Source organism: Miniopterus schreibersii (assembly GCF_964146895.1).
Source record: "Miniopterus schreibersii genome assembly, chromosome: 3".
Lineage (NCBI taxonomy): Eukaryota > Metazoa > Chordata > Mammalia > Chiroptera > Miniopteridae > Miniopterus > Miniopterus schreibersii.
The window spans coordinates 58,885,076-58,899,473 of NC_138103.1; positions in this window are offsets into that span (position 1 = coordinate 58,885,076).

Below are 14,398 nucleotides of genomic sequence, written 5' to 3' on the forward strand. Positions count from 1 at the left end.
CTTCAACATCCACTAAGTGCCATAGAGGACATCAAATAACACACTGTTCTTTCCCAGTGGGTTCATAACGTAACTTAGAGGGGCCCCTTTTCTTAAAGCTCAATGTGTGTCCATGACTCATCAAACATTTCAGTATCCCAAAGGCCAAAGGTGCACGGCACATTTATATTCAGGCTCTGATATTTATATATTGTAATGTGCTGGGACCCATATTACTTTCCAAAACACCATCTACTTTTAAAGGGCAAAGAACGTAGAATTCTGACGAAGTTCTTTTCCTTTCCTTTTTCCCCAGAGGAAGGAAAGGAAGGTTGTGAATATCCTTAGGAATTTTAGAGCAGTGGGCATGGACATGCTCTGTTAGTCACTGTTGCTTGTGCTAACTGCTTGATATTAAGGACTCTTATTTTCATTATTTCAATAATTGTTTCTTAATTTGAAATGAATTCTTTTACTCTAATCAGCAGCCACTGTGATCATGAGAGACTGATTAGAAGTGATGCACAATCTCCATTTTTCTTCATTGTCTTTACAGAATAAGAGGACTTTAGAATTAGAAAGAATCATAAATATTATTTGTTCCAACAGTCCCCAATTCCTACCCACAGACTTTTTTTTGCCACAAAACATCAAAAGACACTACAAATAAAAATTCTTAGGCTTACCTACCTGAGAGTAATTGAATCAGAATCTGCAGGGTGGGGTCCCAATATCTGTGATAAAAGGGATTCTGATGAGGAGCCAAACTGGGAACTGATGAATTGAATTCTGGATCAAGATTTTTAAGTTTCTCTCAGCACTTTAGAGATATAACACCACTCTCCTCTTGCTTGAATTTTTAGGACACACACACACAAAAAAATCTATCATCTTTATGTTTGTTCTTTTGTATATAATGTATCTTTTCCCTCTGGTTCTTTATCACTGATCTTGAACAACTTGATTATGATGCTCCTTGGCATAGTTTTCTTTACACTTCTTGTTCTTGGGGTTTATTGAGCTTCTTAAATCTGATGGCTTATGGTTTTCATCAAATTCAGAACATTTTCAGCTATCATTTCTTTTAATATTATTTCTTATTCCCCTTCCCTCCTTTGAGAAGGCTAGTCATGTGTTTACTAGGCTGCTTTATTTTTTCTCTACAGACCATGAAAGGCCTGTTTAAATTTTGTTGCGTCTTTTCCCTCTCTTTGTTTCAGTTACTACTGTTTCCATCAGGCCCGATAATTTTCTTATGACTTGTTACTACTCCATCCAGTGTATTTCCTATGACTTGTTACTACTCCACCCAGTGTATTTTGCTTTGTATACATTGCACTCTTCATCTCTGTAAATTAAATCTGCTATGTTTTCATTTTGTGTCTTCCATGTTTGTACTTAACTTGTTTACAATTTTTCCTCTGGCAATTGAGTATGTGTAATACCATTCTAGTAACTGGTTAATGTCCATGCCTGGTAATTCTAGCATCTGTGTCAGTTCTTGGTTAGTTCTGACTGATTCATTTTTATCCTTATTATGGGTCATATTTGGCTACTTTTTTGCATACTTAGAAATTTTTAATCGGATCCAGGCATTGTGAATTTGGCCTTGTTGAGCGCTAAATGTTTCTGTGTTCCTATACGCTCTTTTGAGATTTGCTGTTGCATACAGTTAAGTTACTTGGGACCAGTCTGCCCCTTTTGGATCTTGCTTAAAATTTGTTAGGCAGAACTAGAGCCCCAATTAGTTTTGTGCTCTTTAATCCCTACTACTGAAACAAGAGCCTCCACTCAGTGCCTCATGAGCTTTGAAGTTTTCCATTTTGACTACTGGGAACAAGCACTATTTTTGGCAGTTCTTTTCTTGGCCTTTGGTAGTTTCTTTACATGCATGTGGTGATCAGTACTGCGGTGGAACCTCAAGGGGGGCCTTCTACAGATCTTTGGAGCACATTCTCTGTGAACCTTTCTTATCTCTGGTATTCTGGCCTTCATAATCTAGCCTCCCTGTCCTTCCTAGATTCTCAGCAACATATTCTCAACTCAGGGAGTCCACTGAGCTCATAAGTATGATTTATTTCCTAAAGAAAAATATCAGATCATCTGTAATAATACATTGGTTTTAAAATATCACAAGATGAGCACTATTTACCCAATTTTCAATGGTGTTAATATAGGTCACTATAAATATGTATTTGAATTAGTATGAAAATATGTGTAGATATATAAGCAATTGTACTTAAAAATCTGTTATATTGGTGGCTCTTAATCTAGTAGAACAGGCACCCTTATCTGTGGGGGATAAGTTCCAAGATCCCCAGTGGATGCCTGAAACTGCTCAAGTACTGAGCCCTATATATACTATTTTTTCTGTGCATACATGCACTTTATGGATTCTCTTTGGTATATCCACATTTTCAGTATCACTGCTCTTGTGCTCTGGTGCCGTTTTTTTTAAATCCTCACCCAAGGATACATTTGAGTGATTTTAGAGAGAAAGGAAGGGAGAGAAAGAGAAACATTGATGTGAGAGAGGAACATCGGTTGCCTCCCTTACACACCCCAACAAGGACTGAACCCTCGACCTCTTGGTGCATAGGATGATGCTCCAATCAACTGAGCCACCCGGCCAAGACACTTTGGTGCCATTTTTTAAGTAAAATAAGGGTTGCTTGAACATAAGCACTGCAACAGCCCAACAGTCTATCTGATAATCAATATAGCTACTAAGTAACTAACGGGCAGGTAGCATTTACTGGGTGGATATGCTGGACAGAGGGATGATTCACGTCCGAGGCCAGGCAGAATGGGACAACATGAAATGTCATCATGCCACTCAGCACAGTGCGTGATTTGAAACTTATGAATTGTTTATTTCTGGAATTTTTCATTTAATAATTTCATATCATGGTTGACTGTGTGTAACTGAAACCACAAAAAGTGAAACTTGTAATGGGGGGGACTACTGTATGTATTAAAATCACCTGGGGAGCTTGTTTGTACCTAAGAAATTCCAGTTTCATCAATACCCTCTAGATGATTCTACAGGGTTTTAACCCACAGGTAAAAGTAGATCAGTTTATCATCTGCAAAATGGGGAAAATGGTTATGCTCTACCTCGCTGGGTTGTATGTGGCTCAGTGAAATAATGAATTCAAATCATTCAATTCAGTGGTTGCATATAGTGAATAATTAAGTATTATAAATATTATGTAAAATAGATTTTCCTGAGGAAAGCTATACATGGATACAAGAGGTCATTTGTTGTTTGTCTTTAGGTAGCAATAACTACCTAATCTCTGAAATTTCCTGTTATCTTAACCTAGAATAGTCTCCAGTGACTGTTAAATTACTGAGAATTTAAGAAATTAGAAGTTTTCTATTAACAGATGCAAATGTAAGTAACTGGGGATTAGAATCACAATGGGCAATAGGCAAGTGAGAATAACTGGGAAGTGGGCTGAATTTAACTACAGGAGTCATACAGAGTATTTTCTTCAAGAAAGTGAATCACAGGGGGTGTTCAGCTTAGATTTCTTCATAATATTGTGAAAATCCAAGTGAATCTTTTCTCTAGGCATTTAGGCGCTTTTAACTTATCTCATTTCCTTTTATTTTCTTGGATGGGACCAAGACTTGGATAATAGCAGATAAAGAGGTGAAGGAACATTAGTACATATTAGAAAAGAGCCAGTTTTCCTAATACTTACCTAGGAATCCAGGTTTTTACTAGCTATATTAAGTTATAATTCTGTAAAAATGCCTCAGGTGAACTTAAGGTGCAAATCTCTAAAAGCTCATCTGGGAGTGTTAGGTTTCTATTAACAGATTCTAGTCAAGTCCCTCTTTATTCTCATAATGAACCAGGTAATATAGGTCAGTAAGAGAAGTGGGAAAATCCCATGAACACCTAAAATCAGATCAAGTCCGAAGGTAAAACTGTTTAACAGTGAAAGTATCCACTGTGAAATGTATTACAAATGAGGGATCTCCCTTATTTCTTTATGATTATTCCACAATATGTATGTCTGGGGAGTGATTTCTTTCATTAATAATTACTCCTCTAGAATGTTTTGAGATCTTAGAGGGTGTAGTTTACTACTTTGCATTAGACATGATGGGAGTTTTCACAGGAAAGAAAAAATACATCTCTCAAACCTCCAAGAAATTGAAATAGAAAATTCAAAACTTAAAATTCCTTAACAGTATTTTAACTACATTCAACACAAATAAATGATTCACTCTTTGCCCCAGATCTGAAATCTTCCCAATCTGCATTTAAGCATATTCAGGATGTATTATTTAGTAAAACAAAAAATTATTATGTAAAAAGACATAGATCTGATGCCCAAAGATCTAAAACACTATACACTTATAATTTTCAATGGTATATTTGTTATTAGTATCAGCAAGAGCAATTATACCTACTAGTAATTAACCCCCCAGGCACCTCCCAAATTCATGATATTCTGTAATAATACATGCAAATGTATTTGGGTAATGACATGTAGAATCAATTGTTCTATGTCTAAAAATAAAACTAGATAATTAAAAGAAAAATATCATCAGTTGGAATTGAGGCATCACAAGGACACTTACATTGTAGATTGTGTCTGTGAGGATCTTAGGGGGAAAGAGTTTTACTGAAATAAATGTAAGAGAATGATTGCACTAGCTACAGAAATGAAATTGTGTTTCATTTTCAAAACAACTTTTATTTTGATAAAGGTGATGTTACCTATTTTTTTTTACATTCATTTACCCAGTTCTTCTCTTTATTCAATTATTTAGCAACGATAAGTCAAAAAACATTTAGTTTACTAAGGTTTATGTAGTACCTTTTGTTGAAATCAAATATGATTTATAGCATGCAAAAACAAATTTCTGTGTATTCAGTCTAATTAATTATATTTATAGCAGACAGTAAATATTTCTGTACATACTAATTATACTTTAACTATTATAACTGAAAACAGATAGATTGACTTAAATAGCAGATTGACTTAAATAACAAAGAACACTGTTAACAAAGTTAGGACATAAAACTAACCACATCTTTTTTTTTGGAAAGACATGAAAAATAAGTATTTTTAGGTTAAAGAAATGATTTGAATATATATCTATTTTCTGCTTCAATTTTACTACCACTTTTACAAAATTATGCACACATCTTTTAGAGATATAATATTTTCGTGGGTTATCTAACCTATTCTGTAAAGTCCAGATGTTGTGGTACATGATTAAATACCAGTGTCCAATTTGAAGCCATCATGAATATCAGTTGGCAGCTCATGAGTAGACATATTTTTTATCCTGAGGAAGTTACACTGTGCACCGCAAACACATTCGACATCAGGCTTATTGAGAAGTCATGTTTGTTAGCAGGCTGAATTTAGCAGTGGCTTCCTCACAGGTTTATGTGTTTAATCAGCTGACGGAATAGGCAAAACAGTAGCGACTGAAGACTTGCAGGGGAAAATAATGTGTGAGTGTAGTATAGTCCTTATTGTGTCACGCGCTATTAATAACAAAAAGTGAAGAAGAGAATTCACTGAACTGTTTTATTTTTTAAAGGGCCCAAATTTTGTTATTTACCTGGTTATAAATCATAGATCCCACAATCTACTCACTTAGTGAAAAAAAAGAAGGCCCTAGTTTCAGACAGTGTATCTGAGTTCAGGTCAGTGAAGCCAAATTGAAAATAGGGATGTTGTTGTGGTCCTGGAGGGAGTGAATGCAACTGTGATTGACGTAGTCTAACTCTAGCTCTCGTTTTATCTTTTTAATATATAAATGGGAGCTCAAGAAATAGTTTCTACATGTCACATGCTTTGTTGTATCCCAAGTGTTACATATGTCTCTTACTTAATGAAATTATCTTGTATTTTAATATTATACAAATCTAAAACAGTGTTTTTATGTATATATTGTTTATTATAGGAATTATCCACACAAATGTCTAATATTAATAGCTTATATCTTATCTTGAAGCATGGAAATACTATTTGATCAATACCTTTTAACTTGTTACCAGAAAAAACATGTGAGTTATAACAAAAACTTATTTGAGAAAATGTTTTAACTAGTCTCAGCACTGAGTTCACTACAGCAATTTAAATGGCTGTTACTGATAATGGTAAAAATAAATTTTGTCAAATTCAGAATTTATTTAAATCTTTTGGGTTATAGTACTTGATTCAATTTGAGCCATGTGGGAGCTTAATTTACTTTCAGATTTTTTTTTTAAAGGAAAATAAAAGAAAAAGAGAACATTTTTATTTTGAGAGAAAAAAATAGCTTTGAAGAGATTGTACCAAATATTCTAGGAATTCTTGCATATCAAATAACTTACAAAATAGGATTTTTGAGGTGCTATTTGCAAATAATTAAAAAATATTTAAATTTATACATACATGACTGGCTTTTACTTTAGGATGAAGTGCTTGGAAAACTGTTGTTGACAATTGTTATAGGATCAAAACACAGGTGGCAAGTGGGGAAATCCTTCTCTGAATCCTAAGTAATTATAGATTAAATTATACTAGCTCTTTCTTAAAATGGTCAAATCATACATTCGGGTAGTCTGCCTTATATTTCTTTGTACTGGCAAGTCCCATTGGCCATAAGGTTTTCACAGTTGGAGCATTTGGACTTTGCCTGAGGCCCATAGACCTATTTTAGGCAAGTACCCATAATACAGTGGCCAAAATTCTTTCATCAAGGGAACTTATGAAAAGTCCTTCTAGTCCTAGAGATGCTAATCCATCTCTAGGATATAGTGTTGCTTGAAGGAAATATAAATACTCGAAGATCTGTCGTATTCAGATCAAGCCGATCACCTGTACTCACCTGCCTAATAGAAATCTAGGGTTTCCAGAATCAAAGTGGGAACCTGGCAGGCATATTTATTAATATATTTATTTAAGATGACATGCACATTCATTAACATTTTGGACATCATTGGAAATTTGTTAAAGGCTAAAGACCCTCTCTCTGAGAAAGTCATAAAGTTCATGAAAGCCTGGATGTGTGGGTGTCCCTGAACCTCAAGATAAAAATCCTTGTCAACCAATGGTTATCACTGTTACCTTAACTTGAAAGACTTACCTTGTCCCTAGCAATATGTCTGGCTTGGTTTATTGTGGCCTTTTAAGATGGTGTCACCATTAAAACATGACAAAATGGGCTTTTGTTTTTGGAGTCAGGCTCTCCTTGGTAACTTAGGCTCTTGAGAAAAATAATAACTTTAGATCTATCATTTTGTGATCACTGCAATGCTTGATGAGTGAAGGCACACCAGTAAGAGTAGTATTTACCGATTGTGCTCTAATAGGTGCTTTATCCACATTACCTCATTTAATCCTCACAGGTGTCTGAGGTAGGGCTATTATGGTCCCAGTTTTATAAACTGGATTAAAGAATTAGCTCAAGGCCACAGAGCTAGAGTGGTAAATGCAGAATTAGAAGCCACGCCATCTGGCTCTAAGCCCTGATGATCTCTGTAGCTACAAGGTAGCCGTATTCTAATTGTCCTTTTGGTTGTCTGAATCCTGCTCCGCACACTTCAAGTGGGTAAGAGCTGCACCAGAGACAGTCTCCCATGTTTTGCCTTAATTCTTTGCTCTTCTTCATCTCCTGCTTTTCTCTTTTAAAATGCCCTCCCAAGCGTTCTTTTCTCGTAACTTCCCTGACGAGTCAAGAAATGGATTCCAGCTGGGGCGTGGGACTGAGGAAGTGCTTGTGTATTTAGAGGACACAAACAGGATAGGTGAGAAGGAGATAAAGTCTGATTTTTCAGCTGCATGAATGACCATAGCTCCTTTTCTATCCCACCTTAATTCTTCACTCATCAGGGAAGGGATCCACACAGAAGCTCTCCTGCATGCAGTCTAAGAGATGCAGGTCGGGACGGGCTAAGTACAGCAGAGTTTGGAAAGATGGGTTTGATGACTGGACAAAGAAGATGTGATACATATGTACAATGGATGCTCCTCAGCCATAAGAAAAGATGAAATACTGCCATTCCAACAACATGGATGGAACTTGAGAATATTGTGCTAAGTGAAATAAGTCAGGCAGAAAAAGTCAAGAACCATATGATTGCACTCATATGTGGGATATAAAACTGAAAGCAACAAATAAACAAGCAAGACAAACAAACAAAAAATGACAAACAGTATGGTGGTTACCAGAGGGAAAAGTAAAGGGGTTCAAATATATGGTGATAGAAGGAGATTTGACTTTGGGTGGTGAGCGTACAATGCAACATACAGCTGATATAGCATAGAACTATACACTTGAAACCTATAAAATTTTATTAAACAACGTTACCCCCAAAATTTAATTTAAAATGAGACAGATTTGACTATAGGGCAGGAAATAGCGGGACAAATCTATAAATGCCACATGAATAAGGCTTACCCGACTCCCTTTTAAAGTATTGCCCTGTATTTTTTTCTTGTAATTTGTCTTTCTTAAAAATAGTTGAAAATCTTTATTTCTAAATAAGCTTTTGAGATACATACAGAATGAAAAGATTTCAAGTCACCTAAAAGTTTAATAGTATCCAGATATTTCTATTACATTAGGCAACTACAAAACTTGTTTTTTGCATTCACTAAATCATCACGAACTCTTAATTTTTATCAAAAACAGACCAAATAATTGAAAACAAGACAAAAGCATGATCTGGTGTCTAGAACAATTGATATTTGAATATCCTTATTTCAAGAGAGCTGCTTTACTTTAATTAAAATAATTTAATGCCATTAACATTTTTTTCCTCAAAATAGTCTATATGATAAGTATTATCTTGATTTAGAGATTAGGAAAATAAAACAAGTTATGTTTTATTCAGGATTTTGAAGTCAATGAAAAAAGCTGGTTTTGTCCTAGGAAAATTAAAAGGGAAATTGAGATAACCATGCTTACAATAAAATCTCAAACTGCCATTTTATGCATTGACTGTATTTTGCTCAAAAGAAAGGCGGTGTTTTTTTTCTTAAGAGCAAATTCCTAAAATAGATATTTTTCTTTCTTTAAGAATGGCATTATTTAATTATGGAACAAGCAAGAAGGCTTTCGACTGACTGACTCACATACCATTTCTTTTGGTACATCTATTTAAAGAAAGTAAAAAAGCAGAAAATCACAGCATGGCAGCTATGTTAATGACTGATATAAAATATAAAGAAGACTTTTTTTCTGTACACAATTAACCCTTTAATACAACTGATTAAATAGCTGCATTTGATGACTGTATTTTCCAAAATTTTTCTAAAATGAATTCAAATGCCCAAATTTGAAAACTATACTCTACAGCATTCCCAACAAACTAATAAATTATTCTAAGGTTTATTTAGCAACAAAATGATTTTTTAAAGAAAGATTTTTGAACAGAAATACAGAAATTAAATACAAAAACTAAAACCGTGGCTGTCATTACCACTAAGAATAAGATATAAATATGTCATCATTTGCAAAAACACACAAATCTTTTTTCTATAAAGGGCCAAGAAAATAGAAACTGTATTCTTCCTTTACTCCCTTTACTCTCTAATTTGCCTCTTTGGAAAAAACACCTAACCTCTTTGTTTCCTAACATGAAATGTAAAAACATAGTAAAAATAGTATGTGATTTTCCCGTGGGAACCGTTTTCTTAAATCACAAATGAATCCAGAAACCTTGTTTGTTCTTAACTTCCTATTGTGGTATATTAGAAGTTCAAGAAAAAGAAATTCTGGTGTTTTTCCTTTTCTCCCAAGGAAAGGGTGAACTGGCTTGAAACTAAGGAAAGCTCAACACATCATGACAATTATTGGAATTAGTGAGTTGCTGTGGTGACCCCCCCGCTCCCCGCCAGTTGTCATTCAGAACATGAGTGCCAGAGAAGCTACAATGGACAGGCATCCTCTTAAATTAAGAAAAGAGAACACTATAAACTAAACATATTAATTGGCTAAAATATAAAATCAATAATAATAAATGAGCTGGGAACCAAAGCAGATGGACACTGGCAGGTCTCCTTTCTTCACCAGAGATTTTCTGTTGAAACTATTTGGGGAGATGTAATTATGTAGGCATGACCCTGTTGGTCACAAAACAGACACTACTGTTAGTTTATCATCTTGGAAAATATTCACTAAGCTAACGGGGGACTCACTTACATAACATGTTCTGAATTTGTTCAGGATAGAGAGTGATGGGTGAAAACTTAGTTTCAGGGGGCAGTCATGGCTGTTACTAGTAACTAGTCAATAAAAATTATTGTTTGAGCAATTTAAGCTTACTATCTTATATTTTTGTATGATAGCCTCCTATATCATATAAAATTGCTTTTAAGCTATGATCAAATATTGCCCCATTTCTTACTAAGGTCCATATTGGGTCAAATGCAAACTTAATTTGAAAAACATAAGATATAAAAAAAATGTGTTGTAATGGGAAGCATTTATTACATAGCATGAGGAAATCAGAATCACAGAACTGCAGAAATAGATTTTATTTTCAAAAAGATAACACTGTCCATTTTTTTTTATAAGCAATTATAAGTAGAAAAAAGTTCTCTCTCTACTGATCATTTCAATAGAATATAGACTAATGGTTATACTATTCATACACTGTCAAGAAACAGGCCTTTCATAAGCAACATCTTTTTTATTCTTACTACATATCCCAGATATAAACTAGATTATTAACTGGAAATATCATCCTAAATTATGTGGATGGTAAATGTTTCTCCAGAAAAGCACCAGTTTGATGGTAAATTGCTCTCAAATGTCCAGACGCTTTAAGTTATTATCAGTAACATGATCAATGATTGGCACATTAAGATGTGTTTTGTGCCTGATTTCTTTAAAAAAAAATCTACTTTTTAAATAACCATTTTATATATTCAGGCATGAAGGCATAAGGAGACAAAAAGCCAGAATTTGTGTTGTTCAGCATTGTTTTAACATGGTTAGACATGAAGTCAAAATGTGAAATAATTTTCAAATCTACCTGTATGTACCGGGATCATTATTTTAAGAAAGCCAGTTGACTTTTACTAGGTTCTTGTTATTATTCTGCCTCTTTCTAGATTGGGATGGAGGTGGGATCTAAATTTTCTAAGCTCTTTTAAAATAATTTTCTAATACTAAGTTCACCAAACTCTTAAGTTTAGCTCTAATAGAAGCACAAGCAGCTAAGGGCTCACCGTCTATGTAGACACAGGCAGATCCGGCCAGGCTAACAGTACCAGTGGCAGAACAGAGCAGATGTGCAGGGCCTGGGCTTAGCACTGCATCTTTACCTGGACCAGGGCAGCCATGGGGTGGGCACTGACTACACAAACCTGGAAGCCACCTTCTGTGAAGGATGTGGCACAGACCCAGGGGATCTGCTATTAAGTGGCAATGGTTCTCTATTAAATGAGAGGAGCCCCAGATGGGGAATCCAGCAAAAGGTGAGCAGGGTCTCAAGAGGCAGACAGGGGAAGTCTGCCAGGGAATTCTGTATTTTGGCATTGATCCTGTAAATGTATACAGTCCATTTGCATGAGGTAAATCCCACAATTGTTCAAAGGCTGACTCTAGCCTCAAGGGGTATTAATAAGAGCAAGAAAGGGTATGGATCTGTAAAAAAACAACAACAAATGACAGCACACACACACACTATAGACAATGACAAAGATAGTTGCCCAGACAGAAGAAATAAGACAGAAGCCAGTTGCCCAAACTGAGGTAGACAATCAGGGCAGGTAGGGTGAAGTTACTTCCCAGAGAGTCAGGCTAAAGCTTCTTAAATCTAGTCCTGGTACACATTGGCCTTCTAAATTAGACGAATATGCAACAGGCCAAATCAAATGAATCTATCTCTGGATAGAGAAAAGATTCAGAGTCTGGAAGTCTGAGGAATATGCCCAAAAGACACTGATGGTAAAAAAGGAAAGGTTTCACCAGCTGACTCTGCAAGCTGTCTTGTGTCACTGGATGTCTTTCGCTGGATTCCCTCATAGACTATACAACTTTCACTTCAGAGGAAGCATTAATGTCAGACAAGGCCTCCAACAAAGTTCCCTAGTACCTTCTTTAAACAAAATCAAATTTCAATAGTCATAAGGAGTAATTAAGAGAAAAAGCAAATGAAAGGATCTCTGCCCCCCAGAAATTTAAAATCAAATACCTATGAAGAAAGCAACATTGAGGTCCCCTCCATGTAGAAGCTAATCTCAGATGTTAGATGTTGGAGCTTAAAAATCTCTTACTGTACTAAAAATAATAACTTGGAGGCCACAATATCAGAAAAATAGTTCAGTCCACAGCCCTAAGAACCAACCCAATACCAGAATACAACAGCCATACTTCAACATGGTGATGCTTAGCAGCTGCTAAACTATTGTAAAAACAAATAACAAACAAATAGATAAATAAGAAGGAAAAAGTAGAGGAAGCCAAAAGTGGGGAGGCGGAAAGACCAGACTTATCAGAAGCACAGGAAATTGTTTTCTATATCTCCAGCAGAAGGTACCAGAGAGCATGGGTAAGGTGACATCTGTAAGCTTCAGGAGAACTGCCCTCACAGTAATTCCAAAATCCTAAGGAAAATATCTCTCCAAATCCCCACTCTTTATTCTCAAATTTGCCTTAATCACTGAGCCAGTGTGCTTGCTATTTTAGTATTTTAGGAAAGCAGTTATCCAGACCTATCTTATTTTGATGTTAAACATTTTCTCAAGTAATCCAGCTTTCTCTTTCTAAACTGAATGTATCACAGGAGTCTATAAATTGCAGTAATCAGCAATGGAGTTTTATAATTTTTTGTACTGAGCTGTTAAAAAGATTCAGCATTACATTCTTATCCAAGTCAAAAGAGATATAAAGTAACCCAAAAGGCTGGCATGGTTTTTTGCAGTCAAAATTGGAGGAGGAGCTCACTAAGAAACTTATTGTTTAAGAATCAAGGCTTGTAGGCACTAATTTCTAAGTTTTAAACCATGATATTATATACAAATAAAATACTAGGCACTTATTACGTGGTAAAGAATAACATCTAAGAATAATTTCAGAGCAACACAAATAAAAAAAGGTTTCTCCTAACAGAGAAAATCAGTGATTGGATGAAAATTTGTAGCCAATCTTTAAAATTCTTAATAATATAATATGATATATAAGAAAAAAAAAAATGAATAGGCCCATGAAAGACAACACATTCCTCAATCAGAGTGATGAAGTTCCCACCAGGATGATTATGATTTTCCTTTCAGCATCTTCTAGAACTGGAGGCGGTAGACGTTTCTGGAACTTAAGGAGTTTCATCATGGTTAACACTCTGAAAGGCTGAGAAACCTGAATTCAGTTTTATCTTTTCTATAGAAATCGTTAGTTCATAATGGTAAGATATACCAAGTTATGCACAGCCAGAGATTCTACAGTCTACCTACATTGCTAGGTATGCCTAGGAATTCTCATATACCAGGTTCATCCTGTAATTGTTTCACTGTGGTAAATTGCACTCACAAAACAGTAACAATTTTCAGGAGGGAAAATTATATATCATAACTACATGGTCTTCATTGACAATAGAGAAATTAACTATAAAACAAAGCCAGAAACTCAAAATTTGGCACATATGTAATTATAAATGTTTAATTCTTAAAGAAAAGAACATATGTAAAACAGCTGCTATTAAAATTATTGGGTGATTTTTTGAAACCCTTTGAAAAAATTTAAGCACTGGTGCATAAGCTTTACATTTAAAAACAAAATTTAAAATTTGGGGATGTACATATTGGTACATCAACTAATGTTCATATGAGTGTATTCCAAATTTGTGTCTTTTTGGACCCAGTAGTTTTTTAAATTTAAACTTATTAACAAATTCCCATGTGTGATGATTCATTGCTATGTGAAAATATATTATTAGTCCATGTGTTTTAAATTTTATCCATTTTGCAGATAAACAAAAGAGGCCTTATCATTCAGAAGGCATATATCCAAAGGGACTGTGACTATGGTGTGCAGGTTTTCAAGCCATGTTTCATGCAGAGCTGCAAAAGACTGATCTTATACAGGAGTGACAGGCAGATATTTGAGATATGACTGCAGGGCAGTGCGAGTGATTGTTTTAATTACTAAAACTGAACATTCACCAAAATCAAATGCTTCAAAACGGTCATCTTGCTAGGTATTAACTACTCATTTCAGTGATGCTACCAGGACTCAACCCAGTCCTGGACACCCTCTTTTAATAATTGCCTTCAGATGCCACTGCCCACCCTTCTGAACATTTTTATAATGGGAAACATAGGAAGACTTCAATATAGGAAGACGGACTTTGGGAAACATATGGAGTTAAGTGTGGTAAACAGATATCTCTGGTTTGGGTTTAAAAGGAAAGTATGACTATAAAATAAGAATCTTTTTCTAAAAATTATCT